Source organism: Solanum pennellii, chromosome 1 (genome assembly GCF_001406875.1).
Source record: "Solanum pennellii chromosome 1, SPENNV200".
Lineage (NCBI taxonomy): Eukaryota > Viridiplantae > Streptophyta > Magnoliopsida > Solanales > Solanaceae > Solanum > Solanum pennellii.
Genome location: NC_028637.1, coordinates 57,597,618 through 57,609,189, shown reverse-complemented (window position 1 = coordinate 57,609,189; position 11,572 = coordinate 57,597,618).

Genomic DNA, 11,572 nt, shown 5'->3' with positions numbered 1-11,572 from the left:
GCACGACTCCAACTACAAGTGTACTCCATGTACACTCTTAATTCAAACGTTTTAAGCTTTATCTTGCGATTCAAAAACAGAAAAAAATAAAATAATTCTACTATCCTAAGGGTTCTCGACATTTATCCATCAAAAATGAAAATAAAAATTTGTATGCCTAAGTGTTTTAAGAAATCATGTAAAGAACTTCACTTGTGAACAATAATCAAGGCACAGAAGAGAAGTTTGTACGTGGGTTAGGACGTGTTTGTGGATGCTTATCAAAGTTTAAAAAGGTATGGGTTTTCTTCTCTCTTGGTCCCTTTCCCAAGAGACCCCTAAGGATCAGTACGTATTCCAATCGAAAACTAAGGTTGCCCCTGTTGCATACCCCTATCATTAGATCCTCTGAAAAGTTTATCCATGCGTTGGTTTGTTTGCTGGTAGACAATCTTAGCAACATTCGTTATTGTGTGCAATTTGATGTCTTCAGATAGCGTATGATCATTTTATGTGTGGCTGATTGTATGTATGTTTTATGTACACGATAATACTAATACCATGAGATGCATTTTACGGATTGTTGTCAAGAATGTGGTGAATTATGTTCTATGTAATTGTTGTGTTACTAATATATGATGACGAAACCTTGAGGTTCATGCAAAGTAACTGAAAATGATGTTCTAAAATGAAATACTAATTGCCGAATTAAAATGAGTCTAAGACTCTCGGCCATGTACATCAATGCACAAAGAAATGGTACGGATATATGGACTTAAGTTCAGGTTAAAGTATTGGTTAAAGTTGATATAAAAATATAAACCAAATTATCTAGACTAAAGTGTAAGAAAAAAATGAACTTAAAGACCTAATGCTAATGATAGATGACTCGGCTAAATTCAAACAAAGAAAATGCTACATCTAAGAATCGAACCCCTAACACTAGATAAAGTGGTCTTGAATAAATTAAATAAAGATAATGTTGTGTATAGGATGGGAATTGAACCCGGCCTCAAGGCCAAGTGTGTGAGATACATAAGTCTCACATATAATTAAAAAAAATTATATGATTCCCATGAGATTCGAACACGGATCCCCTTGATCAATAATTGTGAGGCACATGAGTCTTACATACAATAAAAATAAAATGCAGCCACTAAGAATCAAACGTGGGTTCTCTTGGCTGAATGTGTGAAGCCACATAAGTCTCATACACACACATATAATGAAAATAAATCAAGATAATAGATACTACCCAAGGGATTCGAACACAGGTAAAGTTAAAGATAACTTAAATCACGAAAGCAAGACTTATGTATGGTGTAACCCGAAAGGGGTACTACCATGAGCATAAAGTATAATTAAGTCCATGTGCATGATATACGATGTAAGTTAATAGCAAGACGAAGAAACGAACATTCACGTAAATAGGTAAGTAATTATGTTAAACTATGATGCTAATGAAAATGGTGACAACATGATAAGAGGTTAATTTGAATGGTGAGACAAGTCTCAATCAAGCCTAAGTAAAGGTCACTAAAAGTTCTCACCTAATAGAGTGTTGGATATTAAGACACAAGTCTCAATAACATTCTATTTGTAAGTGTAAAGACAATTCCCACTTAATACGTAAAGAAGAGATGTGAAATAATCTAATGAGTTATGAATACCTCATTCTGGAAGCAAGCTTCGATAATGTATGAGTGGAATATAAATAGGAACTTTAAATTAAGCACCGATAGGGTAGTTATGAGTGGTGATGCCTTCTTTCGGGAAAGTGGGAGTTTCGCGTAATTCTCATGAAGATGAGATTGTGCACCAAGGTGGGTACGGTCTCTTTACATCTCCTAGTATTTGAACTATGTTTTCATTATAGGGAACTACATTGGTTCTAAACAATAAAGCTAGCATGTTTTAGTTTCAGTTTTGCCAGTGACTCCACCTCTTTCCGGTGTGGGGAAGACACCATATTTCAAGATGCTCACATGATATTTTTTGGTTATGGTTGAAAGTTCCTCAAGGTATGAAAGATAATGAAATGAATGATACTGAAGGTGTTTGTGCAAGACAATCAAGAGATGAAACCAAATTCAATGAATGACATTAAGTCAATTTTGGTCATTGGACTTCATGATCCCAAAGAGAGTCTTAAACTTCATCCTAGGTGTATCTGTTGTTTACATCAGCCTATGTATGAATTTAAATGAATAATGTGAAGTAGGAATGGACGAATACAGCAGACTCTGTATTTGCTAAAGGAGGCCCTCAGGTTGAGGTCCCATATATTGGGCCCTCACTTGAGATGTCTTAATGTCACGTCCATGATTCCAAGGTCTCGTGGATATGAAATGTATGATATATGAAACATGAAATGTATTTTATGTGAACCTATGTGTGTATGATGTGGGACATAATCATAGCATGACCTTCCTATTACGAATTAGGCAAGTCAAGAGACTTGACCTTCTAAGAAAGCATGTTTATTAGGAAGATCCATTCTTGTTCATGCATTACCTTTATGTGTTACGACATGTACCCATACTTAGTACATGTATATATTAATTCCATACAGTACTACTATTTTAGGTGCAAGCTCAGGTAGACGTTTAAGGTATCATTGCAGTTGTTCGGACTCAGAGATTTCATCTGGAGTTGGTAGGTCCTCATGCATTCGAGGATGCTTGCCTTTGGATTTCTTGCTTAGTAATAGGTTTGAACTAGTGGAGTATGTTCCAATTAGTGTTTCTTTCCTATTTTATTCAGACGCTGGTAATGATGCCATTTCGGCAAAAATTTTCTTATGACATAATATTCTATTTCTTTCAAGTTGTATGTTTCTATAAATAGATGGTTGATGTATGATCAATGAACTTCCTTACAAATACGCGTTTTTATGTCTACATTATGAAGACTACGTATACTTCAAATATAAACAAAAATTTTAAATTTTCCGCTAAAATTAACCGTATGATTGTGATGAAGGCAAGAAGAGGCTTGTCTGTGACCTCTGAGAGGTCAACGACACTGGTTCCAATTCGGGTTCCAGAATCTAGGTAGTTACAATAAGGTCCCTAAACTTATTATACTAAGTCAAGCTCTCACAACTCACAAACCCAAATTCTCTACCTTCTCACTTCTTTCTCTCTTTAGTTTAAAAACTCCATTGAAGACCAAGCTAGGGGAGTGTTTAAGGTATGTAATGGGACGAATTTATCCATAAATCTCTATCAAATATTAAGGTATGAGATTCGTTTAACCTTTGGGACTTCTCTCCCCAATGGGTTTATTCAAATTGGTTTCAAAAGTTAAATTTTCATGTGGGTTTCTAATCTCGAAATTGGTCTTCTAAAGTGATTGTTTTATGGATTCTATAGATGTTATTGATTAAACTATGATGAACTATGACTATATTACACTACTTCTTTATGGGTTGGTCTAAATTTTAGAAGAGGACCCATTCCCTTTAACCCTAGTTATGATCTTAATACTAATTGTAATATGTTGGTTAAATTGACTTGGTTATTGGTTGAGTTACTACTAGATTATGTTATTGTATCAATGATGAATTAATAAGGATGAATTACAATCCTATCATTCTAGTTTGACATTTCCAAAAAAAAATTGTCACTGCTTGTGTTGAAAGTGGTTGTTCTCCTACAAATTTAAACCTTAGTTTTGATCAATATCGATGACTTGATAGTTCTCTAAACCAAACAAACTTGAATGGGCAGCTACAACGATATCAAATGAAGTTTCATAGGCAATATGTGAACTCTTGGCATCTCGTTATGATTTGCCATGCATAAAATAGATTTCTCCTGTGATAATCATTGGACACTATTGAAAATGTGTAGTCTTGTTTGACTTTAGTATTGATGCCTTGTGTTACCAGATTACTTTAAACCATGCATGAATAAACCTTGAACTTTCCCTGTTAGTCCAATTGATTTAGTAAGATGTACTCTTGAAATGATGTTAGGAAACTTTAGAGAGTGTGAGACAATATAATATATACCTCTTTTGTGTTCTACAAGTGAGGTATGAAACTCTTTTTAACACCACTTGAGCCTTACCCTTCTTTGGAATAAAACTTGTGAAAATCTAGACGTTTATTCAACTATCATCTATAGCCAACTTAAGACAAAAGCTTAAGTTGGGGTGTAGTGAAAAGGAAAAGAAGAAGTCAAGAAGTGCAAGAAAAGTCTCCTCAATCTTATGATATTGCAAAAAATGAAAACCCTACATTTAAAAAAAGAGAGAAAACAAAAAGAAAATAAAAGAATAAAAAATAACAATCGTTGAATAAAAGTCCAAAAATGAGGTTTTCAAGCAATCCATGGAGTGAATAATAGGATGACTTAGCAGCACTAGAAGAAAAATTCATAGAAGAAGGTGAACAAAATAAAATATTGTGAGATCCACAAATCAAAAGGATCTTTAGTAACTAAGTCCAAATGATCATAGCTATGTACTCAGCCTCATCACAAGATCAGAAAACACGTTTTTGATCTTTAGTAAGACAAACCAAAGATGATTGAAAAAAGGGCAAGCCAATGGGTGAAACCATGCATTATGTTCCTCTTTATGAGTGTGAATGTTGCATCTGATACCTCATCTTAAATTGATTTACCCTTCTACGTGATTATGGTATCATTCTTTGTTTGAGGGGATTCAGATACTATTATTAAGCTTGAAGTTGCATTAGTAGCAAGTGTTTTGAGCATGAGAATCATTGGTATTGGTGTGTCACAACATGAATCTTTGATTACACAATTAATCCTTCAATTAGTATGTTTCTTGTTCTGTATGTTCATGATTGAGTCTTTTGTGGCACTGTTTCTCGACATCCTATTTGAACTGTTGAACTTGAGTTTTACCAAAGAACAAGCAAAAGTTTAAGTTCGGGTTGTTGATGATTTCACATATTGAACTCATTTTGGGTTTTATTATAGTATAAATAGTATCTTCTAATGCTTGTTTTATCTCGATATGTGATGAAAACTATCAAGTTTCAGGTGTTTCAAGTTTTAGTGCAACCATGGACAATTATGCATAAAATGGAACAGAAATGATTAAAAAACAATGAAAGTGAAGTATGAGCATCGCCAAGAGCATGAGGCTTGTTTCAAATGGGACATACTCCGCCCTTTTTTCCAGCAAATGAAACACTGAAGGAAGAGGATCAAAAAGATGATGAGAGGAGCAGTCGGCGCATTTTGAAATAGTTCCGCGAAGTAGTATGTTACAGCCTAACTGTCTAGAATATGAAGATGTTGAAGGAAAGCACGAAACATCAATGAAACAGAAAAAGGGCGTGTCAACGAGTCATTTGACGACCTCGACTAATATCAATGAATGGGTCGCCGCAATACTAAATCTTAAAACTATAAATAGTAACCTTAGTTATTATTTTTAGAGATCCGACCGTTAACATAATTTTTAATTTAGAATACTATTTTTTCTTGAATTTTCTCTCAAGTTTTGCGAGGGTTTTCGGGAGACTTAAATAAAGAAGTAGATCATATTCCCCATGTTCGAAGTTGGTCTTCTCCATTGTTCTTTCCTATCTTAAAATAAGAGCTATTTCTTATACACATTTGATTTAACTAACATTTTATGTGTAACTTGTTATTTCTTGATTTGTGACTAAAACATCCATATGTTTTTTGTTTAATGATGATTTCATCTAGTGGGTGTGGTTTACTTTAATAGATTTTTAGTTGCAATTACAAAACAACCCATATGTTTTTGGCTCTCCCGAGAGGTTGGTTGTGAAACAAAGACACTAGACTAATTGCCTAACATGTGGTTCCATATGAGGTTCAGCCCGAGAGGAAGAGCCCTAGTACCATATCCTTAAACTCAGCTCGAGAGAGAGTGAGTTGAGTAAGACATAGAATGGACTTCATGCGACAAATGAGAGTCCTAGAGGAACACATTTGAAATGGGGTAGGTTGTATGAGAGAGAAATTATTTCAATGTAAATCTTATCCTAGTCACTATTATCTTGCAAATTTCCTATCGAAAGCATGTACCCAACAATTTATCTGAACTTGTATTGCGGTGTAACAGTCTGGAAGTTCAGAACTTAGTCAAGAGACTAACATGATGATTCAAGACATATAATAGTGTTTGTAATCCTAAATTATTGTGATGAAACTAATTAGGAAGTATTAGAGTCAAAACATCAACAAACAACCATGACGTCCGGAGACTAGCGAAATTGATGCTAGAGTGCCTTGGCTTGTTTCAAGGGGTTTCAAGAGTCGGAATTTAGTCAAATTTTGTAAATTAGTGTTAAACATATATAAGAGTTTATTAAAGGTCGAAACATCCAGTAAGACACCCAATGTATCACCATATAGGTCCTTGAGAAGGACCCTACATTTGGACCTCAAAACAAACTTTTGTACAGTGTGCAACAACGAGACCAAATCACAATCCGTCATTTGATTGGAGCTCCATCGATGGTGTTGTTGGTTAACAATTAGAATTTTTCCAAAAGGGGCTCAAAACCCCCTTCTCTAACAAAAACGACGGACTGCCAGTACGGCACCGTCATTTGATCGATGCCCTATAGATGAGGTTCATCGATTGAGGGGCAACTTTACTGCCAAGTTTTTAAGTTAGTTAGAGTAATTACTTAGTTAGTTAATTAATTAATAAAGGTTTAAGGGGTAATTAATTAAGTTAATTGGGGAATATATATGAGTTAACCCTCATAAAACTAACCCAACACCCCATAATTCCCGAACCCAATTCACTCAAACTTCTCTCTACTTTCTCTCTCTTTCCCAAGACCCAACTGAAGAACAATCTTCAAGGTTCACAAGAGCTCCAAGACTCACGTTTTATCCATCAAACGTCGAGGAATCTTAAGGTATTGAAGCTATTTACTATTGGGATCTCATTCCCAAGAGTCCCTTCAAAAATTGGTTTACAAAGATATCTAAAACATGGATTTTCATCTAATTTTGTTAATTGTATTTCCAATTGATTTGATGTTGAATTATTTTGATTAATATAGGTATATTATTTTTTTTATGGCCTAATTATTGTAGTTCTTAGTGTTTGACCTAATTTTCATGAAAGACTCAAGATTGAACCCTTTTCACTAACCCTAGTCATAAATTGGACTTGTAGATTATTAGGGTTATTGGAATTGTATATGTTATTTTTTAATTCAGTATATTATGCTGATGGTGACAGTATTATTGGTTAATTGTAATGAATTGAGGGTAAGATTTCGAAGGAGGCTTTGGAAGCTATTTGGTAAGACTTCTATGATTATGAGTTCTCTACTTGAATTATATTGGTTTATTCTTGATGATGACATTCAATTGGAGTATAATTATGTGAATAAAATAGGAAGTTGATGATATTATGTATATGATGACATGTTATTAATATGTTTAATGTGAGGTCGTGGTAAGGGTATGATGATACAAGGGTGAATATGATATTCTTGTGTGCCTTATATGATATGAATAAGATGTGTTGATCTCAATAATGATGATTGTGATTAAAGGAAGTTCTCATCCTATAACTAATAATATAATGACATGATTATACAAGGGGTTAGTCTCCTATAGTCTATATTAAGACTGATGATTAAGATTTACTTTAGGCATTTCAAAAAAGGACTTTAGCTTAGCACCGAGCGAACTAGATATGCGAGTGTCACTTCCCAATGTGGGAATGTAGGTTCACTATGGTTCTCATGCGATGGGGACTACAATTCCATTTTCATAAAGAGGGTTTCTATTACATCTTCAAGCTCCTTAATTATGTTGCCCCCATAGGAATACTAGCTAGTGAATCCACCTAGAATATTATGTTCATATTATAGTTCTACCTTGGCAAGTAGAACACATTATTTTGATGTAGGGTTTCTTGACACCGAATTCCATGTTAGGATCACATGGTCTATTGTCGATTGAGGTGAATGTTCCTGAAAGTAAAATGTATGAATGTAATAAATATGGACACTAACTAGGGTGACTTAAGGGGTCCTACTTAGTATGGGTAAGGGTATGGGACTTACCCATGCATCACAAGTTGTCCTTCACGAAGGTCCTATGAGGTTGTTCTTATGTATTTATGATATCATGAAATGTATATATGTTGATACTATATGATGTTGATTTAATTAATGAACATGATATTGGTCTATGCTTTTATATACGTTGAAAACTACTCATGATGTTATGTTACGTAAGCGAGGCGTTACTTATAAATTTTTTTCTAGTTTACTTGATTATGTGAGGTGAAGAGGTTTCAAATGAGCATTGAACTTGTAAGCTTTGGATGGGATTTTTTGTAAGGTTCTTGGATGTTGATGTTATAAGCTATTGAACATAAAATGTTGAGATGACGGAACATGTCTTATGTTGATGTGATCATTGACTTGTAAATGCTCTCTTGTATGTGCATAAAGGCTTTCAAAATGACTTAGCATGTTTCTAAAAAATGGTCTCTTTCATGAATGTTTTCAAATATTTATATGCACATGTCACCATATTTAGTACAAGTGGTTGTACTAACCCATATTTTTTACCTTTCTACAAGTATGTAGGTTCAAGCCGTTAAAGTAGTTAAAGGTCATTTGCATGAAGACTTTCACTTTTCCCCAAGTTGTTGGTGAGTCATCAATGTTCTAGGATGGTGCCGCTTATCTAGCTTAGTAGAATTGTTATGTCTAAAGACACATGTGCTTTGTTTAAATCTTGAGACTATTTTTGTAAGCCTATATGTGATATATTCTACATGTAAGGGCTATGCCCAAATGTTATAATACTTTAGATTGTTTATATGTGAGATGAAGATATTAGACTCTTAATGAATTTCCTGTGCTAAATGAAATGTCTATGTAAATTTCATAAGAGAGGAGTCTATGTAACTCCATATATGATAAACGAGAAGTCTAAGTATACTTCACTTAGTAAAAGTTCTAAATTTTCCGCATGTTCTCTACTAATGATATGTCATGATGTATGCTAAGAACTAGTCTAAGTCCTCTTCGAGGACGACGACACCGTTTAAGTCTAGAAGGTTCTCCAAGGTCATGACAAACTTGGTATCAAAGATGAGGTTGAGTAACCTTAGGATTGATGTATCACTAAAACACGTCAATATAGTCTTGTTCATAATTGTGAAGCACACCGGACTTATGAATGAGAGGCTATATGATGCCTACTAAATTCTCATCTTCTTGGTATTCCTATGTCGTACCTCAAGATTCTTAAGTCTATGTCTTCTTTCATCAAACCCTTTTATTTTTGTTATAGTCTATGACTACTAGAAAGGTAGATGCAAGAAGATTTGGTGAGGAGATCGCTACCGTGGGAGCTCCTCCTTAAGACAACCAAGCTCCTCTACAAGACAATCAAGCTCCTCCACTAGAACAATTTCCTTTGGGTGATCACGCTCTAATTAGTGCTCCGGTTATGATGGATGGAGTTATAGGGTTGGCTTTTAAAAATTTAGCTAAAGTGATGACTTTTCATGCTCATATCGTAACTACTCAAGTCCAAGCTATAACGGCCCAAGTGAACTGGGAAGTCGGAACCCGTGTGCACCAATATGCTATCACCATGGCTTCTCATTTGAGTTACTTCACTAGGATTAATCCTCCTATGTTCTTTTGGATCTAAGATTGGTGAAGACCCCTAAGACTTTATTGGTGAGATCTATAAGCTCTTATTTTCTATGGGAGTGAATTCAAATGAGAAGGTCAGTTAGCTGAATATCAACTCAAAGATTTGACACAAACTTGGTATACCCAATGGAGACAATAGGTTTTTAAGAGGTTGTCCCGTGACTTTGGATATCTTAAAGAGGGACTTTCTCGATAGGTTCTTCACAAGGGAGAAAAGGTAAAGGATAAGGTGGAATATTTCAAAACCCTTCGTCACTGAGGTACAACTGTTCTAGAGTACTCATAAAAGTTCACCAAATTGTCTAAGTATGCCCCATCTTTAGTGTCTGACCCAAGGGTTGAGTTGAGTCTCTTTGTGACGAGAGTGTCCGAAGATCTAGTAAACGAATGTCATACGGGATGTTTCATGACAATATGGATGTTTCTCGCTTGATGGTGCATGCTCAACAAGTGGAATAGAGTAGGCTATTGAGAAGGAATAGGGATGTTAAAAGGGAAAGGTCCTATGAAGGAGCTTCGTCAAAAGGTAGGTTGGGAGATAGAGACAAGCCTAAGTTCAAAAAGAGGTTCTACAACCAAATTCTTTCTAAATTCCCCAAGGCTCCTAGTGATGGGGTGTCTAACCCTAGGTCCCAAATGGGAAGCGGTGGTGATTCACTAAGTGAGAAGCCTACTTATGGAGAGTGTTGTACGAATCATGTGGGTGAATGATTAGTTGGGACGGATAATTACTTTGGATGTGGGGTGAGGGATTTCCCTAATCTAAGGGTTTAAGAGAAGGGGAGTAGTCAAGCTCAATCAAGTGGTGCTAGGTGCGAAGCTCCAAAGAAGAATCGCTTTTATGCTCTCGGCTATAGGAGTGAATAAGAGATTTGTCCCAATGTGGTGAGCGGCATGTTACAAGTCTTCTCTATTCGTGTATATGCTTTACTCGATCCTGGTGATACCTTGTCATTTGTTACTCCTTTGGTACCTAGAATGTTTGATATGTTTCTTGATATCCTAAATGAACCTTTTATGGTGTCTACCCTAGTGGGTGATTCCATAGTTGCAAAAAGGGTATATAGAAATTGTCCTATAATTTTCTCCTATAGAGTTACTCTTGTTGATTTGGTAAATCTTGACAATTTGACTTCGATGTCATTTTGGAAACAGATTGGTTGTATGCTTCTTTTTCTTCCATAGATTGTAGTCCAAGGGTAGTTAACTTCAATATTCCAAATTATCCCATTTTAGAATGGAAGAGAGGAAACTCTATCGCTAGAGGTCTAGTTATTTCATGTCTTAAGTCTTGTAAGATGATCTCTAAGGGGTGTTTCTACCATGTGGTGAGGTTCGAAGATCTCCAATCCGAGTAAGGGAATTTCTAGAACTCTTTCCCGATGACTTTCCCTAATTCCTCCAGAATGGGAAATAATTTTTTGTATAGATTTAATGTTGGATATGAAACACATTTCAATTCATCCTTATCGGATGGTTGCGGCCGAGTTGAAAAAGTTGAAGGATCAACTAAAAGATTTGATTGATAATGTTTTTAATCAACCAAAAATTTTTCATGGGATGCTCCAATTTTGTTTGTGAGAAAGAAAAAATGGTCACATAGAATGTGTAACGATTAGCAACAATGTTATAAGTTCACCATAAAGAATAAGTATCCTCTCCCTAGGATTGGTGTCTTGTTTGATCAACTCGAAGGTCCGAGTTACTTTTCAAAGATCAATTTAAGGTTGGGTTATCACCAACTTAGGGTAAGAGGTGAAGATATTCCTGAAATGGATTTTTGAACTAGATGCGGTCATTATGAATTCTAAGTCATGTCTTTTGGGCTAACTAATGCTCCAGCAACATTTATTGACCTATCAGTAGGGTGTTCTGGAATTACCCTGATACCTTTGTAATTCTCTTCATTTATATATATATATATATATATATATA